Source organism: Barbus barbus (genome assembly GCF_936440315.1).
Source record: "Barbus barbus genome assembly, chromosome: 11".
Classification (NCBI taxonomy): domain Eukaryota; kingdom Metazoa; phylum Chordata; class Actinopteri; order Cypriniformes; family Cyprinidae; genus Barbus; species Barbus barbus.
In genome coordinates this window covers 27,712,590-27,726,152 of record NC_136739.1, presented here as the reverse complement: position 1 = coordinate 27,726,152, position 13,563 = coordinate 27,712,590, and the positions used below count along the sequence as shown (strand labels likewise).

Sequence of the window (13,563 nt, the reverse complement as noted above, 5' to 3'; positions counted from 1 at the left end):
AATGCTCTATAATGGATTAAAGAAGCCATGTGAAATCTTATCCGATCTGATGTAATGACATCATTATTCACATGGCACAGCTGATTGGTTTCTGTTTGCATCAGCAGCCAATGAGCTTGCTGCTCAACATTCAAACACTTATCTAGTGCTTGCTGTAGCAATTGCAGCGTACTTCAGAAACCCTTCACCTTCCCCAGCTCCACCTGTATAGATCTACTATAGGGTAATTTCATGCATGTTATATATGAGGTTATTTTATATACTTGTGGTCAGAATTATTGCCACCCTTGGTAAATATGATCAAAGAAGGCTCTGAAAATAAACCTGCATTATTAATTCTTTTGATCTTTTATTTAAAAAAATCACAAAAATGTAACCTTTCAATGAACTAAAACAATTAAAAATGGGGGAAAATCTCATTATGAAATAAATGTTTTTCTCAAATACACGTTGGACATAATTATTGGTACCCCTAGAAATTTTTATGAGTAAACTATCTCTGAAGTATATTCCCATTCATATTCACAATTTTGAGCACTCCAGGGTGATTATGAACATGAAATTATCCAGCCATGGCTTCCTGTTTCACAGAAATATAAATAGGAAGGAAAGCAAAGCCCAAATTCCAAAGAATATATTTCTGATGTGCAGCAAAAGATAATTGAGCTTCACAAATTAGTGAAGTGGCTTTAAGAAAAAGAGCTAGAGCATTTCCACCATCAGGGCAATAATCAAGAATTTCCAATCAACAGAAAATGTTACGAAACTGCCTGAAAGAGGACGTGTGTCTATATCATCCTAATGCATGGTGAGGAGGAGAGTTTGAGTGGCTAAAGACTCTCCAAGGACCACAGCTGGAGAACTGCAGAAAATAGTTGAGTCTCGGGGTCAGAAAACCTTAAAAACAAATGGTCAAACAGCACTTACATCACCACATGTTGTTTGGGAGGTTTTCAAGAAAAATTCTCCTCACTCATCCAAAAACAATCTCCAGCATATTCAGTTCTCAGACACGACTGGGACTTCAAATGGGACTGGCTTCTATGATCAGATGAAACTAAAAAATGAGGTTTTTAGCTGCAAACACTCAAGATGGATTTGGTGAACACAGGGATAAAAAGTACCCCATGTGTACAATGAAATATACTGATACAGTATTTTTAATGTTGTGGGCCTATATTTCTGCTGGAGGTCCTGGACATCTTGTTTAGACACATGGCATCATGGATTCTCTCAAATACCAACAGATAAAAAATCAACAAGTGACTGACTCTGTTAGAAATCTTATAATGGGCCATGTTTGGATCTTCCAATCGGACAATAATCCAAACACCAACCTCAAGAACAACACAAAAATGGGTCACTGAGCACAAAACCAAGCTTCTGCTATGGCCATTCCAGTCCTCTGACCTGAACCCTGTAGAAAATGAGTGGGTGAACTGAAGAGAAAAAGCACGTCATGGAGCTGGGAATCTAAAGGGTCTGGAGTGATTCTGAATGAAGGAATGGTCTCTGATCTAACAGCTCTGAAAATTTAGAGCTGTTAAACTGGCAAATGGAGGTTTCAAAAAGTATTGAATAAAAGGGTGCTGCTAATTGTGGCCAATGTGTATTAGAGAAAATTGGAGATATTTCCCCCCATTTTAAATTCTTATTATCAAATGAAAGGTTAGATTTTTGTGAATTTTTTAAATAAAAGATCAAACGGATTAACAATGCAGATTAATTTTCACAGCCTTCTTTGCTCATATTTACCAAGGGTGCCAATAATTCTGACCACGACTGTATGTTATATGTGCAGCAGCAGTATTTTTCACTGTACGTGTTCTCAGCTGCATATCTGTGAATGTATTGGCAGTAGCAAGTCTTGGTACTTGCTCTGCCGACGCAGCAGCAACATAGCAGATCTATTCCGCCAAGATCAAACACATTAACATTACAATGTATATTACCATGCTAAACTCTCCGAGAGTCATCATGACAGAACTACAAAAACTGGAAATTGATGCGTGCAATTGATTTTTGCATTGCTTGATCAAATGCACTGACAACATTGCCGTCATGTTTGATTTGACAGAAGACCCAAGAGTTGACGGTAGCCATTGACTCCCATAGTATAGCTTCCATCATCTGTTGGGGTTCCAACCGTATTCAAAATATCTTATTTTGTGCTCAACAGCTGAAATAAATTCATACAAGTTTGTAACAATTTGAGGGTGAGTAAATGATGACAGAATTTTAATTTTTGAGTGAACTATCCCTTTAAATTGTTGTCTGCTTGCAAGTCACATTAAATAACTTCAGTAAAATTGAGTCATATGGACTTAATATTTATTGTTTATCCTCAGAGAATGAAAGAAAGTAGAAAAATATGGTTTTAAAACAAAACAAATGTCAGTAAATGATGACAGAATAAGCAGTTCCCAGATCAACTTTATCCTTGAATCACTAGGAGGAAAAAATAGACAATTACTGACATAGAATTTGGTCTTTTAAGAAGAATTTTAATGAGAAATGTTTGAGTTCATTTTGAGAAGTCTGATATCTTGGAACATATGACATTTGAACAGTTTGATCCATTGTTGAGATCTCTTCTGAAACTCTAATGAAGTAAAATCTGAACACTAAAAAAAGTAAAGCCTCCATTTGCTGTCTAGGAGAAAAATCTGCGGCGTTAAAGAAATCCGAATTATGACTTTTCTTTCCTGTGGCAAGCAATGACACTTTTTAATTTAAGTTCAAAGTCTATTAAGATAAAACGGCTGTGTGAATGATGTTTGTGTGTTTTCATATTCAAGAACAGCTAATATTACCTCATTTTGATATCAAATAATCAAATGTTTAGTCAAAAGCAATCAAGGCCATTTGCACAGAAAATCTGAACACTCTTCATATCGTCCTTATGTTGTATTTAGTGCCACTTTGAATCGCAGAAATGATTTTATTTTATGTGCGTGACGATTTTTTAATAAGAAGTTCCATGCTTACTTGAAATGTCAAATCAATTCTCATAATATCATCATCTAAGGAATTTCATCAAAAGGGCTGTTACCACTAGCAACACACTCTTTAACCTCATAATGGCACGAGCGATGTAAAAAGGGCCTGAGTGATGTTTTCCTCAGCCTCCTGCGGGGAATGACTCATGCTTCCCAAGGGCTTTCAGTCAGGGCTCAGTCTTAACAGAATGTGCTGCAGACAAGCTAATTATCAGCATGTTAGCCTGCACGTGCTAATTAATCCTACATCTTGCTGTCTCAAACTTACAGCTTTGAGCTTCACTGCCCCACTAGAACAGTTCTGCCATTTATTTGCACATGAAGTGCAACACTGTTTCCATTCAGGACACTTAGTGAAATCGCATGGATGGGCCATATGGATCTGGAGAGCGTAGGAAGACCATTGAGATTTGCTACAATGATGGATCTCTCACACCTAAAGACCCATTTACATCAAGATCTACGACACTAACTACAGTATATTAGTGTCCAGCCCAATGGATGATACATTTCTGTTGATTAAAGAACAGTTTTTTGTCTGCCATGTTGTGCTCCAGTCATTTTGATCATGACATTCTTTTAATGTTATAGCATTGGACTAAAATGTCCTGACTTTGCTCACACAGGGCATAGCAAAGTTTTTATAATTTTTGTATGTTTTGTGGATTTTTTCCACACCTTGTTACACTTGTGACCAGCTTACAAAACATTGCTTAGAAATTTCCTTTGATATTATACTGGATAGAAACTTTTTATCAACATGTTTTTTTTTCAGTTAGCACTGGTTTCATCTTTCTTTTTGAAACTGATTGGTCATAGGCCTAATTGAGCTGAGCTTATGTATCTCAGTTTTTATTATCCAAAAATAATGCTTTTTCACTCAAAAACTGAGGTGCATACACTCACATGAATGAGGCCTGTGATCTATCATCTCCAAAAAGAAATACAAAACCTGTGCTAATAGTAAAAAGACAAAAAGAATTGAATACAAGATTTGGTGACAATATAGCATAAAGTGTGATTGAAGGCTAGTAATTTTTGACTGGGAACACCAAATTGAGGCTATGTTTACAATACAGCGATGTTTTCCCCTTGCGTTTTAAAAAGTTATATGACAATGTATATACGACAATGTTTTCCAAACGATTCGCGCTTACACATATCCATGTAAATGGCCAAAAACGCTGTATTACGTGTGCCAGGCCAGTAGTTGGCGCTGTCACCTTGTTAGTAAACAGTAGGGAAGAAACGATAACGGTGGCGTTTTCAAAAACTTGCACTTTGAAACTCATTTTCAAAAATATGCATTTTCAGTCCCCAAAACGCCGTTGTCGTGTAAACGAACAGGCAAAAAGGCATAAAAAGTCTCCCGTTTTTGGCTAAAAACGTTGTCGTGTAAACGGCCCCTAAGTAGAGGATTTTCAGCACAGCACAAGGGTTAAATGCTTGAGCTCTTTAACACAGTATGGGTTTTGATCGGCTGTCGATGTTTTTAAATATTTCATCAGCTGAAAGGGATTCCAACAATATTGTTCCTCTGTGTCGTTAGTATTATAGCTGTGGTCTGGACTTCCCTTTTCTCATAGAATTAGAATGATTTTTTAAAACCTGAACCTTAAAAAATATTTTCTAGTAGATTTTACATATCTGTAGCCACAGGAAATCTGAAGCTTGGAAGCCACCAGTGGAAATCTCCCATAGAAAAGAAAAAAATGTCTTTAATGTCTCAGTTGTTTCTCCTAGATAACATACAGACAAAATTGAGTTTGTTTTGCTTTTTCTCCTGAGAAAAGACCTTAGAAATCTCACTGAAATCTCACAGAAATCCTGTGTAGAGTTTCAGAAGATATCTCACTAATGTCTCAAACTGTGCTCAGATTTGCAAAGATGTCTTCTGCATTCAGAAGTCAGAGATCTCATTGTGAACTCAAACATTTCTCATCAAATTCTTTCCAAACCAAAATATATATCCATATTATTTTTCTATTTTCAAACTGTGCTCAATTCAATTTGATGTGCTCAAGGATGCCTTGTGCAATATTCAAAGATAACCTCATTTGAACAATCAAATTCTTTCGAAAACGAATTATTTGAGATATAATATCTATGATTTTACCATTTTAAAACTGTGATCATATTTGCAAAGATGCCTTGTGCCATCAAATGTCAGAGATCTCAATATGACCGCAAATATTTCTCACCGAATTCTTTCAAAACCAAAATATCTGATATATTAGATGCATAGTAATTTCCTAGCTCTATACTCTTACTCAATGTCAACAACTGAGTCGTTGGTGTTTTTATATATATATATATATATATATATATATATATATATATATATATATATATATATATATATATATATATATATATATATATATATATATATATATATATATATATATAAAGCTTGTTTGTCGGGCAGTAAAAGTACTGTATATTTGTATAAGGTGCAATCAAATCTTTTACGGGCAAATAAGGTACAAAGTTGTCACTTTAAGGGTATTGCCACAGTGACAAGCTGTTGTACCCCTAAAGATACATATTTTGCACATTTTGTGCAAGAAATGTTAGGATAAAAAGAAGTTAACATGTCATTGCTACATAACTGAGAGCTCTTGTACTACGTCTGTCCCTGAAAGTGAGATTCCTGACACGTTTAAGGTGTTTTAAGATGCAGTGGTAACACATTCGATAAAGAGTGCATTTGTATTGTGGAACAAATGTTGTCAATCATGAGGTGTTAAAGGTACTTTAGGACAGGAATGCAGAGAAAGCAGCAGTGGTTTGTTGCCATAGAGACCAAAAGCGCAACTTGTGGTGCAAGGCGTTTGTTCAGCGTTCTACCTGCAGTTAATCTAGATACAAAAGGTTGACAGCATTTTACAAGATTTACAAGACATAAATACTTTTCAAGAGAGAAATATAGATTTGAAGAGGTAAGGAATGCAGGTTTAGAGTTCTGGTGAAGTAAATGATGTGTGGGGTAATAGAAATCAACCTTTTTCTATCATTTGATGAATTACTGCTACAACACTGCAAAGATCTTATAGGGTACAATGGGGCTAAAGGCCCACCTTAAGAAAAAATGTGCTATTCACTGCGCCTAAAATGTATAATTGCAGAAAAAATATATACCTTGTATTGAACATTAATGGAGCAACATATTTTGTGTGAAAATAAATCATTCAAGTTGTTTATTTTGTTTAAAAATCTTATAAATGTATGAGGTGGCAAGAGGGGCCTTTTACTCCACACACGGGGTAAAAGGCCCACAAGCATGGGGTAAAAAGCACACGGTACTGATACAAATACTTCAGCTAAAATCATGTTTTTTAAAATAATTAGTTAATACTTGTTCAAAACAATAGCAAAGTTTGTACTATTTTCTGCTAATTAATTTCTTGTTCAATAAATATACTGTCATTAAAATATGTTAATATAAAAAATATATTTAAAAATACAGAAACAAAATCATTTTAATAAGTAAAGATTCTGAAAGCATTGAAGGAGATCCAATAATAATTGAATACATATTTATAACAGCAAATTATATTTTATTATATGATATGATTAATATCATGTTTTTAAATATGATGGTTTCATTCTAAACATGGTGATTATCTCTAATATGGACGCCCAACATAATATATGATATTTACCATCTGAATCTAAACACGTCATGTCAACAAATGGGAAAGTCAGCAATCTATTAATTATGATGTTAATTACTGTGCGCCTTTATCCCCAACAGCAGGGGTGCTTTTTTACCTCAAATACCATACTTTTACATATTCTTTCATTATAAATTCTTTCTGATCAAATAAATGCAGCTTTGGTAATCATTAGTGACTTATTTTGTTTAAAATGTCAAAAAATTCTTTATTTTCAAGTTTATAACTTGTACAGAATCATCCCATATTTACCACTTTTTATAGATAAAAACAGTGTGGTGCTAATTAAGTTTTTTTGAGTAACACAATAATGAACCTAATTTAAATAAAAAAAGCACTGAAAAGAAGGACAGTGATGAAATTTATACTCAAGATGTCGTGTTGATCATTTATGTGCTTGGATAGACTTGATTGCAGATGGTTAGCAAATAAGACGCAGGTTTTGCACTGAAATACACGCAAAAGTGGTAGTTGTGAATCTTTTGCACAAATCCATTACAGATTTGTGCAAAAGTTTAGCAATATTTTATAAATGTCGATAAAAAAAACTTATTGCGAATATTCCTTTTTCAAATTGCCTGAAAAACCACCTCATGTGAACATAAAAACTTTTTTGCAATATATGGGAGTTTTTGCGAAATTGACATGATTCCATTAGGCACATTTTCAATTTGCAAAATTTGTAGTGTAATGGAAACGCAGCTAGTGTCTATATTATAAGCCAAAGCGTTCATCAGTTGAGGTCAGTGTTGTGGCTTTGTGACCTGACATCGTCTGACTTCGCAACATCAATTTGAGAATCAGGTGCTGCTTTATCATATCATAGTCTTGGCATCAGACAGTCTATCCATTGACCATCTGATAATGCACATGCACTAAAATCCACCCATAAAAACAAGCCAAATTGGTATTTTTCTTTTGGCCAGGAATGGGACTAGTTTTATCATTACTATAATGCAGGATGGTGGTGACCTTTGAGCTTTAATAAAGAAAACATACATTAAACTCAATATTAGTGTCATGTGGCTTCTTTGGTGTGGTACCCAAGAAGAGCAGACAGAGCAAACTGTGTGTTTGTGCTCTTAACTTCGCCTCTAAAGAAGTTCAGTAATAATCCTTTAAGTCTGTATTGTCCTTTTGAATATCTGTTGTATCCTGGATTGTGAAGTCTGTTGCTATAGATACTGAGGCTGGAGATTTTCATTGGGTGTTAGACTTATCCTCCACCTTTGATCTCTTCATTGGCTACTTTCTCCTGGATGATACCATATGAATATGTTCAGTCATGTCTATATTTGGCCGATGTAGTGTTTTCCACATTGTGGTGATTCCATCTTCACGTTTCCATTCTGGCTTTAAAAAAAACAACAAGGATTGTGGTAGGATAAGTTTTCTATACCGCAATCTCAGATATTTTTGGCAGCATATGGTATTCTGTATTGTTTCAAAAACTAACTTGCAGTAAGCGTACAAGACTTGGTGTTTTCATATGTGATTTGGAAAACGGCAGATGTTTCTACAGCTGTTGTTTTTGTCCATTTCTAAAACGTTACTAAAAAATTAATTCAAAATGATATTCATACAGACAACTATTTGAATACACTTCTTCTATGAGCCAATCGTTATTTTCATGTTATTGCTTTAAATAATAAATGGCTGTCATTTTTTCAATCAAACATCATTTTAAATCAATTAAAAATAAAACAAAAATTAAAATTTTTAAAGCTACAAGTGAATTTAGACATCACAGCATATTAATGTACAGTCTAAAAATGGATATATGTAAAGTTAACATTTAACTATGTTATTAAATTATTAGAGTTTTTAAAGATACATTTTGTGCAAAATTTAGCTGATGGCAAAAGCAATTTAAATTTAAAAATTAGGTAAATAAGGATGCACAATTAAATATATAGGCCAAAACTGAAAAAAAATTCTAATATTAGCCACTATGGTACTGTGCATCTCTAAACATGTTCATTAGAAGTTTAAAAAAATAATGTAGTTTGGTATAAAGCCATGTATAACCAAGGAGATGTGCAATACCTGGAGAGCGTTATCTAGCATTCCCATTCACCTCAATGGCCAATTATATGAGCTGTATATGAGTCGTGGGAAAATTACATGACAATGTTGATTTGCTGATGGCTTCTCAAGAATGCATACAGTCCTACAGCCTTCACTAGCAACTATGCTGTGCTGTGACGTCAAAGGCTGCAGATGTGGAAAAATATCCCAAAAAAAGGAATAGCCTCCAAAATGAATCAGGGAGTGGCACACATCTGCTATAATTTGACTAATTAAAACTAAATAGGTTGCTTACAAAAAGATTATTTTGTGAGAATACACTGTTACTTTTGAATTGTTGTCAAGGGAGTTACATTTTAGGAGCAGATGGTGTAGTTATAACATCTACCAACAGGGGCTAGTGGGGTAAAAAATAACATGCAAGGAAGCCATTTTGTTGTCATGTGACAAGAAAACCAGGAAATGATATCACACAGGCCCTCATGACTATTTTGCAAGGTCAGTAGTTTTTAAAAATATATATTATCAAAATATTGGATATTTTAACCTATTATGTCACTGCAAGGTTAGTTGGGTTCTTTTATGACTCAAAGAAAATTATAAATAACAAATATTGGTTTTACCTTAAAAAGACGATTATGATTTCCACTTGATTCATTAATTCTGTAGAAAAGTTTTTGTAGAATTTTGTAGAAAATAATATAAACATTTTTCAAAAGTGCATGAAGAAAACAGATTGCATTTGCTAAGAACTTGGCACCTGCATTTGAAACTACGTTTTACATTTAAAAACAAAGCTCTTTTAAATGTAAAATCTAGTCTCATTTTCCTCATCTCAGATCTCCTTATTTATCACTGAGCATCACGCCATTATTAAAATGGCATCAGATATGCCAGAGATGACTGCCTAAACCGTCTGCTGTATTCTGTCTTTCTGAGCCTCATAATAGATGAGTAAACAGTTTAGATTGTTTGTATTTTATTTGATGGGCCAGTTCAGAGTAACTCAAACATTACGCAGACTCTGCTGTCTGCCCCCCCCCCCCCCCCCCCCCCCCCCCATATTAATGTTTCTTTGAAAAATGTACATGTATGTTCCATCTGTAACTAATAACAGAACCTGGATAATTACCTGAGAACATGGGATCTGTTTGCTTGAGAGTAATGCTGTCTTTATGTGGAATGTCCTACATTTGAGTACACATCTCCATGACGTTTTATCACTTTTAGCCCAGTGCTACATATTTTATTAGTGTATGCTGACAATATAGTACTTCTTAATTTTCATTTCATTTGTATTTGGACTAGTCTAGTATTTCTCTTTGACGCATCAGTGTCCTGGTCTTCATATTTTTGGCTTTGTTGTGTCCACTGCCTTATTAGGACACTTCACTCTTTCTTCACTCACTCTTTTCTGCATGTCTGGATTTTTGTTTATTTTTTATTTTGGTTGACTGAGTATTGTTGAATTTGTTATATATTAACAATGCATGTTATGTCTGAATATTTATTATCTTGATGATCAATTTTCCCAAATTAAATGTCTGCAGTGACCCCCGGTGTCAGTCCTCTGTCGTGTGTGTCTTGTGTTCCCGCCTCATGTTTCCATATTTGGTTTGTTTCCTGTCCTTGTTAAGTGTGATGATTAGTTCATTCTTGTCCAGCTGTGTTTGTCTAATTATCTATGATTATCCTGTGTATTTATAGTCCTGTCTGTTCAGTTAGTTTTCGTCTGTTCTACTCATTACTCCCCGGTGTTCCTGTCTGTGTCTACCTTGCCTTGTCTTGCCTTGCCTTGCCTTGTTTGGAGTCATTAAAGACTGTTATTTTAGCTTATCTTCATCTCCGTGTTCCTCGTTCATCCCTGCTGTGTGCATCGTGACAGAAGACCAGACCGTAACTGTAAGCGGCGCCCCTTCACCTCGTTTTGTTTTGTTCATTTTTGAAAAGTTTTATTTTGTTCCTGTTTGTTTTGTCCCCCGCGGCATGGAAGTCGCTGCTCGTCCTTCCGCCCTAGCCCGCGTGGGAGTTTGGCAGGATCGCCACGAGTGCCGCAAGTCCGCCTCTGTCCGCGGCTCACCCAAGCCCGCCATTCGTGGGAGATCGACGCCACCATCCGTGGCTCACCCAAGCCCACCGGCCCTCCGCTGACTCCAGCCCAGGTCCCATGGATCCAGTCCACATCACGGCCAGGAGTACCGTGCCATGTCCCCGGAGTCATGGTTTTTAAGTCTTGTTGTGCCCACAGGAACATTTTAATCACCTTGTCATGTCGGTTTTGTCTTGTCCACGGAGACTCGGCGGCGGCTCCTCTTGTCGTGGCTACGGAGGCCATTCCCAGCCGCCTGCCTCTCCTGTCGCTGAAGTGGAGACAGTTGCTGAGGGACCCTGGGAGGGCCCCTGACTCCTCGTCATGCCCAGAGGAAGCCTCAGCATCCGAGCTCAGCCCTAAGAGGGCTTCCTGTTCCTGTGGGCTGTCCTGTCCTGTTTGTCTAGCCCCGGAGGGCTCCTTATACCCTGTAGCTGCCCCATGGATTTTTTTTGGAGGGGTAGAAGGGTTCCGGCTGTAGTGGCGAGGCCGAGTGGAACAAGGACCACCCGCCATGGCCTCCTGAGCTCCCTGGACTGCCATGGCCCCCAGAGCTCCCAGTTCCGCAATGGCCTCCAATCTGTCTGTTCTGCTCTGGAAGACCCCGTCCTGTAAGCCTGTCCGTGTGTGTCCTGAGAGGCCTCCAGAGCGAGTTATGTCAGTCCTCTGTCATGTGTGTCTTGTGTTCCTGCCTCATGTTTCCATATTTGGTTTGTTTCCTGTCCTTGTTAAGAGTGTTTTAGTTAATTCTTGTCCAGCTGTGTTTGTCTAATTATCTATGATTATCCTGTGTATTTATAGTCCTGTCTGTTCAGTTAGTTTTCGTCTGGTCTACTCATTACTCCCCGGTGTTCCTGTCTGTGTCTACCTTGCCTTGTCTTACCCTGCCTTGTTTGGAGTCATTAAAGACTGTTATTTGAGTTTATCCTCGTCGGCTGCCTCCCCCCTTATTATCATCACCACCCCGTCCCGTATTCCTGAAACAGCCAGGGCTGGCGGCGTGTGATGAGGCGCACCTGATGTGAATAGAGCCTCATGACCGCCGCTGTTTAAATGCCGAGCGCGCCACTCCTTGGGAGACCGGTCTCTTCCCCGTGCATGTGCGCTGGTGTCCTCGTGGGTCCAGGAAGGGAGTGTTGAGAGGATTCCGGCACCGCCAAAGACATGAGCTGCCGGACCCGCAGTCAGGATAGAGCCGAGTACCCATGAGACGGCTGACGGGCCAGGATGCCGGGCCGTCGAATCCCCTGGAAGTGCCGAGGACGGACGTTGGACGAAGCCTCTCAGGAGAAGCCGCCGCCACTCGTGCCCCGGCCCCGAGAGGGGAGCGCTGTCACGTATCCTGTGGGTGTGCCCTGGTTGGCCACCAGATGTCACTGTCTTGTCTGAGCACATGGGTTTGTGTTGTGATTGTTCCATGTGTTCCCCCGGTTGATTGTTTGACCCCGCCCTCCTTGTTATTCCCTAATTGTCTCAGCGTGTACACCTGGTGCCTCCTCGTTTGTCTCCTTTAAATGATCCTGGTGTTTGCAGTCCTGTTCGGCCACGTTGTCATATGTTCTTGGTGCAGTAAGTCACGTCTGTTTTCTAGTCCTCGTTTTTGCATTGCTCTGTCAGTCTGTTTTTCCCCTCGGGGTAATTTATGTTTCTGTTTTGTTTCTTTTTATTATTAAAACTTCACCATTCCCCTGCACTTGAGTTCTCGCCTCATTCTCTGCACGTATCATGACAAGCGCGTGCCGCCACCGGACTCCGCCCCTTCCCTGGACCCTTCCCTTCCGACCACTGCCTCCCTTCACGAATTCCGCAGCATGACAAGGACACCAGATCCCCTGTTTATTTTGGACACTTTTACCCCCTTTTGGACACGTTCTTTTATTATTTTGTTTAAATGTATCTTGTTCCCCCAGAGCTGCACATGGGGTCTACCTTTCTGACCAAAGGAGGAAATAGACTTTTACCCAAAACTTTCAAGACCTCACAAAATCAAAACTTGACTTTTGTGGCTTTTTTTATTTTTTGGATTTGAGAAAAAAACACTTTTTAGACTTAACGTGATATATCTGAACTTAATAAGACACAAGCCCATCGAAAATGTCCCATCCCTAATTGTCTATGTCAAGAAAAAATGTCAAGACAGATCAGAAAACTGAATATCGTGAGATTTTAGAACAGGTTTAATTTTTATTAATTTTTTTCTCTCCGGACAAGAATAAAGATACCTTAGAAGAATCATTTCGGCTCCTCAAAGAACCTTTCAGTTAACAGGTTTTCAAAGAGTTTTTTTCTTTGTGTTTAACATTTCACATTTCATTACAGAACATTTCAATAATCTAAAGAATCTTTTCTCTCTATAAAAAAAGAGTTTGTAGAATGGAAAGGTTCTGCAAATGTTAAAGGTTCTTCATGCAACCATCAATTCCAATAATGAACCATTATTTCTAAGAGTGTAATATAGATCAGTACTTGTTAGTAGCTAATAAATCTTACAATAAAAGGTGTTTTTCATAAAGTTGTGCCTTGCATATTTTGAACAATTGACAGACTGTGAACCTGGAGTCATTTATGTGTTCTTTTTAAAGATGGTTTTAATGATCCAGCAAATGTAGTTGCCAGATATGTTTCTTTTTTTTCCCTTTTTGATGTGTCTCCATCTGTGTCCATGCCGTTAGTCTCTGTGATTGACATCCCCTCTCTCCTGAAGATCATTTTAGCGTTTGCAACTGTTCCTGAGTCATTACTGGGTGCTTCTCTGGCCCGCTTCAGCTAA

The 13,563-nt window shown here is 37.7% G+C and overlaps 1 protein-coding gene across 1 annotated transcript in view; it reads left to right on the top strand.

Moving 5' to 3' along the window:
• LOC306876951 (dual specificity calcium/calmodulin-dependent 3',5'-cyclic nucleotide phosphodiesterase 1A-like) overlaps positions 1-13,563 on the top strand; it is a 69,601-nt gene that overhangs the window by 13,957 nt on the left and 42,081 nt on the right. The window lies entirely within an intron of this gene.